A 13,788-nucleotide genomic window follows, 5' to 3' on the forward strand; every position below is an offset into this window, starting at 1 on the left:
ACAACTGGGAGCTACATTATGCATGTGCTGGGAACAGCAAGCCAGTGCCACAATGCAATTATAGCTTTAAACCGTGCCCAGTGTGTCTGTTCGGCAGCAGTAGACAGACAGCTCCAAATCATTATTTTTTTTCTGCTTACTTAGCTTCTGGTGATTAGGTTCCTGTTTTGCAATTGTGGTGACTAAACCAATTAAGGTGCAATTTAAAGAAGGAACTCATAAATACTGTACAAAAGTAGTATTGACATAACTTAACTTTATAAAAAAAAAGAAAGAAACAGGGGGGCTGTGGGAAGAGAGGAGGCTACATTTCCAAACCGAGCAATCCATTTTAGAAGACTCTGCTACATGCAGTAACTTCTGCAGTATGAATAAATATGCATAATCAAAAAGGGAGCGCAGCTCGCTTCTCTCTATTGCTCATTTGATATACCTCTTCATGTCATATCCACTTTCACATAAACAACACAATAATAAAACATCTGCATTGCTAAATAACACTACTGTGTTCTAATTCCTCTGGAATGACATGAATAAGAACATCCTACTCCTGTTTATTAGAATTTATTGATGACATGAGTGTGTAAAAGCAACAGAAGGCATAATTAATCCTGGTACAGCCCCAAGTTACATGTCCAAACTTGACAAGTTTCACTCTTGACTTGCATTACTTTCCCTTGACGCATGGTAACATCAAGGGCTTTGACAAGGTACAGATGTCCTGCTACAGGAGTGGCAGGAAGGCAGTTTGCTCCTTGGTTCCAGCTTCTGCAGATGCAAAGAATGGGTTATGGCTCAGTGAGGAATGATGGGGGAAGACAGAGCACTTGGTAAAAAAGAAAATAAGAAAATAAGCATCCCTTTGCTTGAAATAGCAAACAGCCCGCTAATGAAGCTTACAGATGATGTTCAATTGGGAGGACTAGTGAGCCACGTCAGGAAAGAGCAAAAATATTGGCAGATTTAGAGAAATTAGAAATAAGAGAAGAAAATAACAAAGTTAGATCAATCTGACAAAGAACAAATTGTCTGAAAGACAATTTGAAACACAAAGGCAGCTGGAAAGAAAAGCTGAAAGCAAGCTGTAATATTGAAATAAGTCTAGAGGGAATAATGGATGTGAAAATAAACATTGCTTGCGATGTGATGTGGCTATGAAAACAATGGCATATGTGGAAATCTAGCCACTAGCTCAGTTCACCTTATCTATCCCCAGGGAACTGGTAGAGTCATCATCCTTGGAAGTGTTCAAAAAACAAGTAGATATGGCACCTCATGGTGTGTTTTAGTGGGCATGGTGGTATTTGGCCAAAGGCTGGACTTGATGATATTGGAGATCTTTTCCATCTTTAGTGATTCTATGATTCTATCCCTTTCCCAAGACACAGAATACATGAATATCTTACAGTTATGAGCCACACACTTTGCAATTTGAGGGACATCTTTAAGAGCTGAAGCCTGTGATTTTGGGTCCCTGTGACTTGTTTCATGAACTTTGAGGGACTGGCAGGTAACCAGACCTCTGTTGGGCCCTCAGTCAAGCAATGTGCACTCAAAATGCCCATATTCACTCACATTCTCTCTCTGTATAATTTTATACACCTTGGTTTCCACTGTGCCCATGGGGACAGAGCTGGAGGAACAGGCGTGACTGATGGGGGAATGAACAAAACACAATTGCATGTCTACTCCCAGAGTGATGACTACAATATTTACTAGAGAAGAGAGGGAAAACATTCATTTATTTTACCTGATGGGCTTGAACCCAGAACTCTGAGAAAAGAACCTTACCTACTACAGACAAATATTCTAGGAGGGAAAATTTATAATTTACCTCCTTTGCTTTTTGTAAAAACTGCATCAAATTCTGAACATTGCCACACCAGAAAGCAAATAACCATCAGCCAGCTTGGGCATTTCCTTTCACCCTTCCCCTATCCTATTCTCTACAACATTCCTTCTTCCATCCAGACTTGGAAAAAACAAACCAAGGCTACTCCTACAGAGCATTTTCCTCCTTGAGGCACCTGGAAACTGCTTCCAAGAGCAATGACTGTGAGAACTCCTAAGATACTGTGCTACCAAGATGCCTCTTTGCTGCTGCAATGCCATGGACTTCACTGAGCACCTTTGTAAAATGCTGCAAGAATGAACATTGTGGTACTGAGCTGCAGCTTGGTAAAAGTTGTAAAGGCTTTTGTTGCTATTTCTGAGACCTCCTGACTCAAACTCTGCCATGACTAAGACAGCAGTTGTCACAAAAACACTGTCAGGAAGAAGTATATATTTCTATCTTCTTTATGTATATATACAAGTCAGGAGGACAGCCACAACTGAAACTGTAGGTTCACTCTTGGGCAAGGACTGTCAAAAATACTTTGGAAAACTAGAGGCAATTCTGAGAAAAGCAGAGAGCTAGAGGAGTTGAATTATGAGTAAAAATCTTAAGATACACATCTTATAAAAATTGTCATTTTAGAAGAGAAAAGTCCCACATGTACATGCCCAGGAGATTTGTCCATGCACCTATTTTCCCTTTTATTTTCTTCTTTTTTTCTTTTTTTTTTTTTTTTTTATGTGTGTACACTCTTTTCCCTTGCCTTCTGAAAAGAAGTGCAGTGAACAGCTTTGAGCACCTTCAATCAAAAGTGCATTTATTTCAAAAGCTTGTGTGATGATTAATATCTGCCTGCCCACAAGCCACTTTATTCAGATGGGATTCATATGGGAGATTTCATAAATTTAACAAGGGTGCTTCTCAGAATCTTCCTGTCTCTTATGAAACATTATTTTAATATTTTTGTTTCCAGGGAACTCATCTGCTAAAACTGCAGCACCTATCTCTCCTGCCCTAGACAAAATGTTAGAAAGATTTTGAAGTGCACAATTAGAAATGTGAGAATATACTCCTGATAGATACACACACTCCTGATATATATATTTTTATGTGTATACATGTATGCCTTAGCAGTTGCCAATCTCCAGTGACAGCAGGAAAGTCTCATCAGACACCATCCCCCTTCCCCAGGCACTCTGGCCCACAGGGTGTGAGGTGCTGCCAGTGGAATCTAAAGACAAAAAGGATGGCAGATCATCCAGCATGGAGGTGTCACTGAAGTTAAACGGGCCCATGTCCTGTACCAAAACTGCTGCACAAAGAAAGAAAATGGGTCCTTGTCTAAGGAGATCCCTTCTGAAGGGAACAGAAGGCCCAATGTGCAGACCAGGCTTATTCCTGGGGCAACTACTGCCTCCCTTTGGCCTGATTAATGATGTAAAGAGAAAGCCCTGCTTTGGTAGGGCCCTCAGGCCATTATTTACTATTGTTTCTCCAGGTGGGCAGCAATGAAGAAGACCAATGGCAATCAGGAGAGACTTGAGGGCCTTGGGATGGCAAGTTAAGGGATCAAGAGCACAAGTGGTATATTAAAAATCAATACCTGGCTCCATGCCTGGTGTCACCAGAATAATTTGGGGTCAGTTAACACAGAACCAGGCCTGGTGGTGACACACAGGTTATGCCTGTCTCAAAGTGGAAAAAGGGTCTTTGCACAGAGGTGATAAGGGTTCATTGGAAGAGCTTTAAACTCTGTGATGTGAAGAAAAGGTGACGGAATAGCCCTGTATATTACAGAGTGTTTTGCTTGTCTACAGCTTAACGATGGTAATGATAGGATTGCATGTCTGTGGGTAAGAATCAGGGCCAGAAAAGCAGATCTCCTGGTGGGAGCTTGTTACAGACCACCCAACCAGGATGAAGACAGATGAAATATTCCATAAGCAGTTGGGAGGAGTCTCACAATCACTGCATCACAGTACAACACAAAAGAGAGGAATAGTCTAGGAAGTGCCAAGAGTGTGTGGAAGAGACCTTCCTGGCAGCCTGACAACCAGAGTAGGACCCTCACTGGAGCTGCAGTGGTGAAGGCAGATGTGGTGAGTGAAGGCTGTCCTGGGCTCAGCAACCACAATATGGGTTTTCCATCCTCAGAGGAGTAAGGAGAGAGGTCAACAGAACTGTCCCTTGAACTTCTGGAGGACTGAGTTTGGCCATTTTAGGAACCTGGTTGAGAGTGTTCTTTGGGAGGCAGTGCTGATGGGCAAAGGTGTCCAGGAAGGCAGGATAATCTTCAAGAAGAAAATCCTAAAGGCAGAGGAACAGGCCACTCCAATGTGCTGAAAAGTAGACAGGGAAAGAGACTGGCTGAACAGAGTTTTGGCTGGAGTTCAGAAAAAAAAAAACTAGGAGAGTTGAGGATCATTGGAAGAAGGGGCAGGCAACTCAGGAGAACAACAAAGATGTTGTGAGGTTGTGCAGGGAGAAAATTAGAATGGCCAAAGCCCAACTTGGATTTAATCTGTCTACTGCTGTAAAAGACAACAAAAATTATTTTATAAATACATCTGCAAAAAAAGGAGGGTGAAGAAGAATCTCCTAATTTTATTGGACATTGTCCATCTCTGGCTGAGAGGATCTGACCTTCTGCCCCATAGCAGCCACCACAGAGACGTGATGGGGTGCAAAGGGACCTGCGAAGGGACCAGTGAGAATTACGCACCTGAAGACACCCCTGACACAGTCATAAATCACAGAATGGTTTGGGATGGAAGGGACCTTCAAAACCATCCTGTTCCAAACCCTGTGCCATGCACATGAGTAAAAGGATGGCATGACTGGTTGAAAGTATATTATCATGTGTCTTTGCTTGCCAAGTTTCCCAGAACAGCAGCACAACAGCATGGACCAGGATTATTTAGACCTTTCGAAAGAGAGTTTCAGTGAAGCCTCTAGTGCTGTCATCAGGAAACTCTTCCTGGCAAATTCACTGGTGAAACCCTCAATTTTTCTAAATTCTGTAGTTCACAGTCTTGTGGCAAAAAAACCCCACTTGTGTTCTCTACCATTGCAATATCTGTATTTTACCAGACAGCCTGTCAAGCCTTTAGGAATTCTCCTGGTTTAACCAGGAGCAGAAAAGATTGATGCCTTCAAACATCCTATGCACCTGGAACCTATCAGGAACTGTTTTAGATTCCATACTTCCTGGACTATCCCTAAAGTTCATAAAAATTTGGCATTTTTGGAGTTGCAAAATACTCACATTTATCTTCCTAGCCCCTTTTGGATGCACAGGTTTTCTGAAATCAAGGAGGACTCAGTGGATTTATATGTTTTTTCACAATTGGTTTCAAGTTCTACTTCACTCATCTGTATTATTTCCAACAAAGAGGTATTGGTAACTGTGGGTTAAGTTCCTAGCCCTTGTATAGAATTTTGCAGCAAAGTGAGGCATGATCCATGAAAAGGATGAATAAATTACTGGACAGCTTCTGTGGAATCTAGGTCCTTGTCTCTGTCACTGATGCAATAGTATCTTTCCAACAGATCAGTATCCAAGAACCTGCAAGCATCTCTATTTTTTCTCAGCAAAGTACCACACAAACTTGAAAGAAGACACTTGGGAGTCACCACGCAACAGCTACAGCTGGTAAGCAACCCCTCAGGCCTTGCCCTCTCTGACCTGTGATCTTTCCACTGCACCTACACAGAAGCTCACTCTCAAGAGCAAAGCCCAGCTTTGGGATGTAAAAGAGATGGACAGAGATGACCATGGGACTGTGGTGCAGTGATCCTTTCAAAGTGTTTTCTCCAAGTCAGAGAAGACCCAAATCTTCAGTCACACCTTTTTTAAATTTTTCTCTGTTTATCAAATCATTTACTATAAAATCAGTCCATTGAGAGTAGAGCTGAGATTTGCCCAATAAAAGTCTTCAATTCCTTTCCTGGATTTGTTCAGATAAAGATCTCTTGGCATCCCTGACTACAAAAGAACTTTTACTGCTTCCTTGGTTCTATTCTTTGTCTAACTCACTTAAAATAGGAGCTTTCATGGAAAGGGAATGATTTTTATTTTGTGTTTGATATGGAGCCTCAGAAAACTCTTCTTTGCTTGAGTCTCTGGCTCTGGTCTGCCATGATACTAAAGGATAATAAGAAATAGAAAGGCAAATGTCTTTTTAAGACAAAATTTCCTGCTCCTCCTCATTTTGAAATCCATAGATCTCACTTTGCATAGCATTTTCATAAACAGAGAAAACTCTCTATAGCAATGAAATAAAATTAAGATACAGTAGTGCCCCTCAGAACACCCATCATACTTTCAAAATAGACCATTCACTTACTGCAAAGGTTATTTCAAGCTAAGAATCCATTTATTTGAATGTATTTCCATTTTAATCAATATCCTTTAGAAATGGTCTCTTTCTTAGTCATGTAAGGTGAATTGATATAATTTTAAGGACATGTATTTCTTTTCTAAATGTTCTTATATGGCAAGGACATATGTGAGATTGGATTTTCAACTCTGGTAGATTTGAGTCAACAGCACTTTCTTTACCTTAGTGCAACAAGAAGATGAGTGCCAGAGGCAAGACTTTCAGAAGAGGAGACATTTCTACAGCACCTGAACATTGTGGTGACAATCCCTCATTTCTAATCCCAAAAGATCTCTTAGCAGTGCTGCAAAATCTTTCTTTCCTCCTGAAAGCCTGAGCTACCTTTCACCAAAAACAACTGAAAGACTTCCATTAAGTTCAACAGACTTTCAATCACGGTCTTATCCAAGATGAGTGCTTTCTTTTAATGTGTGAATAGAAGGTAATTACCTTTCATTACATCAAATGTAGCAGAAGATGGGCAAGTAGTTTTTTTTGCTTGGGCATGTACATTTTTGTAACATTTGCAAAATGCTGACTTATGCACACAGTTACACTCAAAACACAATTACTCATATATAAATCTGCATTTGTGTTTAAATGTCACTGGTAACAAGAACGCTTCTGGTAACAAATTTGTTTATCAAATATACATCAGAAAATGGCACATTAAATAAGAAAATGTTCAATAAAAGATATGCTCAGCACTTTTGCAGACAGTCTGGGCCTCGTCCAACAAACCCTGATGTAAAAAGAAATGCTATCATTAACGTCTAAGGATCCGGATTAAACCCATAATGGGAAATTCTCAAATTTTTGCTTTCTTCACACTTTTCAATTGCAGCTTTTCCTTTCAGGACCCGACTGTATGTCTCTACGTACTGAGCTCATAGATTGAAGCCTAGAGGACTCATGTTCATTTCAAGGGAGTAAGAAGAGTCTTCTGTTCAAAATGTAATAGCACTGCTGATTTTTGGTTTTAATTTATTTCTTTTTTTTTTTCCTGAGAGGCCTCTGAAATTTACTGTTGTGTTTAGATTTCAAAGGGATTATTAGTTTGATGGCAAGGAATGCTTAAGGACAACAAGGATGATCAAATTTATGAAACGACTCATATTAAAGAGCAGCAAAGAAGACTGGGGCTCAGCCTGAGGAAAAAGGAAAAAGAGGCAATATATGCTACTGGTCTTAAAACCAGGGATGATGACCTGGCAGAGGTAAGCAGAGAAAGATTTCATTTTTCTTTCTAAGGCTAGAACTGAGAAGTAGCAGGTGAGGCTACCAGATGGTAGGCAGAAAGTAAATAATAGCAGGGGAGGGTAAACCAGCCTTGGAGATGCTTCTGTCTGTTCCCTGAGTGAAAAGGGAATCCAAAGTCTGAGTGCAGTTACTAAAGAAGGGTAATAACATTTGAGAAGCACTGAGACATCCATATGGAACCATCCACACAAGACCTACAGAAGAGCAACACCTCTCTGAAGTGGCAGTGGAGGGTGGAGGAAGATACTGGAGCATTTCCAGTGGTGCTGGAATTGGGCCCAAAGCTCTGTACTTTGAAACTGATCACTTTGTGCTATAGCTTCTCTGGGTCTAATGGAAAACCCAGGTGTGAATTCTGCCTTTGTACTCTTTCCCAGAGTACAAATGATTTGTCTGGGTGGCAAATCACTGTCCTTAGGGCTTATTGAGGTATCCATGAAGCTATTCTTTAATACTAGTAAGAAAAATAGGAAACAACAGGTGGGTGCAGGGAATTTGGCAGCATGCAAAATCAGCATGACAGGGAGATGATTTTACCTCTGTTTATAGCACTGGTGAGATTGCTATCAGAACACATTTGAAAAGATACTGAAAAATTGTCAAGGATGCACTGAAGAGCCAGCAAAAAATAGAGAGTTTAGAGAAATGCTTTGCAGTGAGAGATTTAAGCAGCTCATTCTGTCTAGCATATCAAAGATGTATTTTAGTGTAACCTGAAAGTCAAAACTGAATGATTCAAAACGGTAAAGTCAAAAAGCAGCAGCTTTTTTAGGAGGCCTAACCCTCTGTCTTGATATGAAAATGCATCTTAACACAATTACAATGATTTATTTGTAGTCTGGTACAAAGTTACATGGCCCTTTCCTAAATTTGAAGAGGTGTACATATATATTTATACGTATGTGATGCTTAAGGAATTATAAATATGTAGTAGTAGGTTTAAAGGAATCATTTTTATTTTATAAAATGCTCAGTTTAATGAGTTGTTGAGGTTGTTGTTTAACCCCAGCCAACAACAAAGCACTACACAGGTGCTTACTTCCTTCCCCGTGTCCCCAGTGGGATATGGAGGAGAATCAGAAAAAGGTAAAACTCATGGACTGAGATAAGAACAGTCTAATGCCTGACATGAAGTAAAATATAATTAATAATAGTAACAACACTAATGGTAACAAAAATAACAATAATAACAATAATAACAATAATAACAATAATAACAATAATAATAATAGTAGTAATGAAGAAGAAAAGCGGGGAGAGAGTGAAAGGAATAAAACCCAAAAGAAACAACTGATGCACAAGAAAATTCCTCACCGCTCACTGACTGATGCCTGGATCAGCCCCAAGCAGTGACCAGCCCCTCCTGGCCAACTTCCCTCAGTTCATATACTGGGCATTAGTTCTGTGATATGGAATATCTCATTGTCCAGCTCTCCTGGCCATGCTGACCCTTGGCTTCACGTGCACCTGTTCACAGGCAGAGCACTGGACACTGAAAAGTCCTTGTCTGAGTGAGCACTGCTGAGCTGTGGCTAAAACATCAGTGTGTAATCAACATTATTCTCAGACTAGATCCAGCACTGTACCGGGAACTGAGGAGGAAATTAACTCTACCCAAGCCAGAACTAGAATGAGGGATTTAATATAAATTCAAAGGCAATTGCTGTTTATTTGCAGAGAGAGAAAGAGATAATAAAATAGCATATTTGTTAAGGGTTGTCAGTAAATTATTTTTACTACAATTTTGTAGAGAGGTAATGCACAGAATTTGGTTACCAAGACCACAGGAATTGCCAGAGATTTCTTCTCTCGCCTGTATCTCTCCTCATGAAATTCACAAGGATAATAATTGTACAATTTCTTGAAAAGCTCTATCAGTGTTATTTAAAGGGATTCAAGATGTTGAAAAGCTTCAATGTAACAGTAAGGAAAACATGGATAATTGTCTTTCTCCATTGTTCTCTGAGCTTTGTTCCTCCACAACACCCCTGAAGTAGTTTAGTACCTCTCTGCCTCCTCATCATCATCTGCTCATTATTTATTTATCAGCTGCATCTCCGCAGGTGGGGACCAGCAGCAAAAGTGTGTCCTGGTATGAATGGCTCTCACAAGATGTGAATCCTGCTCTCCTCACTGTGAGACAGTGCTGATGGCAGAGGGAGCCTCCAGCCACCTTGCCACAGTGAAGCCACATTGCAGCTTTTCTTTTTTCTGTAGAAAATTAAATGAAAACTAAGCCCACTGACCCTCTTCAAATGGCCTGACACAAACCAGGCTCTGGCCTGGACAAGCAGTACAGCCATGATAGCACACAGTCATTCCCAATCTGTGGGCTCCTACCAGATGATCGAACTCAGTTCCATGTGAAACAACATCTGCTCAGCTTAGTGAAACTCTTTTGTGTCTTCTTGCACCTGGATACGTAAATATATTTGCTTATTTGGAAGTGTGTTGTATTAAATGCAAGCTTCAAATAACAGATACATAACATAGCTGTATATAAATAGGAAGGTGGTTTGCACACAAATATAGCAGGACTATTAGAGGTGATCATTAGTTACTAATATAAGCAGTTATTTGAACATTAGCATACTGTTATTCATGGCAGAATTCATGATGCGTTTAATAAGTAAGTAATAGCTTCCTTAATAAACTTAGGAGCATAAAATTCCCTCTTCTGTAGACTGTCAAAGATGGACAATGATATTAAGTGATATTAAGAGTCGAAATTTTCCAAGAGATATTCATATTTAGATTAAAAAAAAAAAAAAAAAGGTATGAGGGTATTTTTTGATCTATTTTTAATAGATTTCCCCTCATATTAAAAAACATTGAAATTAAATAGACAGAAAGAAAATCAAAAGAATGGAAGAAAGTGTTAAAACTCTAAAGAAATGCTAAATATGTCCTCCCAAAGAGCAAAAGTAATTAATTCCCTATTACATGTGCCTTAAAGGATTATATTTTCATAAACTGACAATTCAGAAAGGACTATCCAATCAAGCTGGCAAACCAATCAACTATGACAGAAACTCATATTTAAATCCCCCCTTACCCAAAACCACATGTGCCACTGCACCAGTAAAACTGGGCAAGGGTAGACTGTAAGCCTTCCTGACTGCAGTCAACCACAAGGCCTATTTCCATCTTTCCAGCATCATGATGTCTTCCTGCTCAGTACTTTCTCACCTCTGATTTTGTCAACATTCACAAAAAAGAGCAAGGAGATGGCGTGGCTTGACAAAACAGCAAGAAAAAAATCCTTTCTCAACTGATGTTCCTTCCAGGAAATGACCAAGTCCAGTTTTACTCTTCTGTCACCATCTGTGTGAGTCACACTATTGTGAATTAACTAGTGTTAGACTCACCAGTTAGACGCTTCCAGGGATACAGCTGTGGGAGTACTAAATTAAACATGGATCACTAAAGCCATGTGAGATGCTGAAATAAGCCCAGGTCAAACTGGAGGGTCTCCAGGGGAGACAAATCTTTTTAGAGGTAATTCACAGATACATAAACACATGGCATGTTCAACAAAGCCATAGCCCAAGCCACCAACTTTGTGGGCAATAGGAAATGTCAGCAAAATTAATTTGAAACTGTTTTTAAAAAAACTCTCCTATGTGATTGTAAATATTGCAATTTAATTTATCTTCAGTGTTTCCAATTAAATTCCAAATGATTTCAAATATGTCAGCTAAAAGGAAAACAAGATAGTTTGGGCTAATGCTGACAAATAATGAAATTTAATTGTGATTTAAGATTCCTAATGTTCATTGATTAGTTCATTCAAAAGACTCCTTGAATAACTGCTTTTAAATTACAGAATTTAAATAGTTTTCTTTAGTTTTCTAAGACTGCACTTAGGTCACTCACCTCCATTAATTTCTATTGGTTTCTAAGTGTTTTTTCTCTACCTACTCTTAAGACTCTTGCTCATCTATAAATCATCTTGGTTACACAAAATCCACTGAAACCACACCAAACTGGAGGGCAACATTCACTGATGGCAGAATAGAAAAGATTGGGGTTCACACAGTGTCAAGCCTCCAGGAAGAGCTGGGCAGGGAGGATGACCAAAGAGGCCAAAAATCTTGATGTGCAGGAAAGTGAATTCATCAAAACATGAAGCTGGAGGTCCGTGGTGACTTCTGAGTAGCTCCTTATCTTCTGAAATAGATGGTTCTATTTGGTTCTATTAAAAAACAAAACAAACCAAAATACAACAAACTTAAAAATATCCCAGCCAAGAAAAGAAATCTTCCCCAGCATAGATACACAAGGAGAAAACCTTGCAAAATGAAAATGTGTTTAGTTGTTTGTTCTCTGGTTTTTTGTTTGTTTTTTTTGTTTGTTTTTGTTTGTTTGTTTGTTTGTTTGTTTTATTCCTTTGGAGTGTTTTTGTTTCATTTTGGTTTTGTTTTTTTGGGGGGTTTTTGTTTATTTTTGTGGGGTTTTCTTTTTGTTTGTTGGTTTGTTTTGGTTTTGTTTTCTTTTAGTTTTACTTTTTGTTTTCTTTTGTCTGTATGCTTGTTTGGTTTTTATTTCGCTTTTAATTATTTTCCCTTAAATAAAAATTCAGTTCTCATTGTGAATTCCAGGCATCCAGTAATTCTCCTGCATTATTCCTTGCAGCTTTCTCAAGACATATCAAAGGCCAACATATATGTAACACAGGGGGAATCATGCTTGAAAATTCTTCGTAGGAACAAGTTTGGGCACCACCATCTTCTGCTGCTCTAAACTCTCTGCTTTACAAATCCTGAAGACAAGATTACTTGGAGCTCCACAGCTCTTTCCTACTGCATTGCTAAAATGAAAGGTTTCAATATTCTTGCAATGAAACATTCTGACATTATCAAAATGTAAGGAGAAGATTGAAATGATTCATTTGGACGTACTCCCATAAAAAATGTCACTGAAATCATCACATTTTCACAACAAGTTTTGATTTGGGCAAAGCTGCGTCTACTAATTTTTTTTGCCTTGGAAAATGATTTCATTAAAAACAAATGACCAGCTTTAATTACAACTCACTGAGCTTTCTCTCCAAAAGTCAAAGCTATTAAAACAGCACTTAGTCTGTATGTACAGGGAAATAGAATCTGTCTTACAAGTGGCTATGTAAAACATCTTACTCCCCCTCAGCAGGACTGGTACTTGAAGTCCCTGGGACTGCAAACCAAATTTTTGTCTTGCCTTTAAGTGGTGTCCACAATTTGTAAGAAAAAAAATCAAGAATTTAATAAACAATTCAAAAGCAAAAGGTGAAGGGTGCATCCCAACCCTTTGAAGAAAACTACCATTGACTTTTGAGTTTAGTTCTGGAAATGGAAAGCAGAAACTACAAAGCTGTGTCTGCACGGCACTGGAGCCTGAGTGGAGATCTGAGGCAGGACCAATTGAGTCATCTTCTGAACCAGAGTCGATACAGCCACTCCAGAGCAGCCCTCTGTCCAAACTGATTAGCTGCTGAAAAGCTGGATTTTGTAACTTTGTCCATGCTATTAAATTAAATGCCTTAGCCCACAGCATGACACCGGGGCCAGCTGGCATGCAGCAGCTCACGTCAGTATTGAACCCTGTGTCGCCGTGCATGGGTGGGTGCATCCTGACTGCCCCTTGGGAGGGACCCCTGCCCCAAAACTAACACCTAAAAAAAAATTCAGACACAGTTTGTGGGAGTGTCTACTTGCCTGAGATGAAAATACACCAGCAATTTATCACTGCAATTAATCCATAAAGCTGCATTGCCCAATACTGCTTAATTTAGTAATAGGAATATGACAAATTAATCTGCCCATGTGACTGACTTGTACCTTTTAATGAGCAAATATCCCAGCTTTTCCAGGGTTGTAAAACACAAGGCCTCATTGCTGTGCCTGTGGCCTGAGAGATCTGTCTAGTGCCCATCTGAGCTTTCACTTTGTGAAGCACCAGACCTTGCTCGCTCACAATCATCCACAACAAATCACCAGCTCACAAGAGCTCCGGGGGCTGACACACATCTCTCACTCACACCAGGTTGTGAGGGGTTTATATTGGTTTTAAAACAGGTTTTCACTACATCACAGGCCAGATATTTTGTGTTTGGCCCTTCAGAGAACTTCCTTTCCCTAGCAAGATTTGGTGGTTACTCTTGGTTGACAAGGACCATTAGTCATAGAATCTTTAAGGCTGGAAAAGTCCTGTAAGATCAAGGATTCCAACCAATAGCTGCCATATTCACCACTAAACCATGTCTCTAAGCACCACAAATACACATTTTTGGAACACTTCTATGAATGATGGTTTCACCACTTTCCTGGGCCA

The 13,788-nt window shown here is 39.6% G+C and overlaps 1 long non-coding RNA gene across 6 annotated transcripts; it reads left to right on the forward strand.

Moving 5' to 3' along the window:
* Window positions 1-3,814: 3,814 nt before the first annotated feature.
* On the forward strand, window positions 3,815-12,560 carry LOC147648607 (uncharacterized). Of its 6 annotated transcripts, none has more exons than XR_015280911.1 (6): window positions 3,847-3,936; window positions 5,387-5,489; window positions 6,404-6,658; window positions 7,074-7,170; window positions 7,254-7,433; window positions 12,112-12,560. It is a non-coding gene; the product is annotated as an uncharacterized LOC147648607 (long non-coding RNA). The 6 variants fall into 6 exon arrangements; XR_015280908.1 differs by having other exon boundaries at window positions 6,404-6,476; window positions 12,112-12,558; XR_015280910.1 differs by lacking the exon at window positions 12,112-12,560 and adding an exon at window positions 9,526-9,869 and having other exon boundaries at window positions 6,404-6,476.
* Window positions 12,561-13,788: the final 1,228 nt, after the last annotated feature.

This window comes from Cyanistes caeruleus, chromosome Z, assembly GCF_971803275.1.
Source record: "Cyanistes caeruleus chromosome Z, bCyaCae1.hap1.1, whole genome shotgun sequence".
Classification (NCBI taxonomy): domain Eukaryota; kingdom Metazoa; phylum Chordata; class Aves; order Passeriformes; family Paridae; genus Cyanistes; species Cyanistes caeruleus.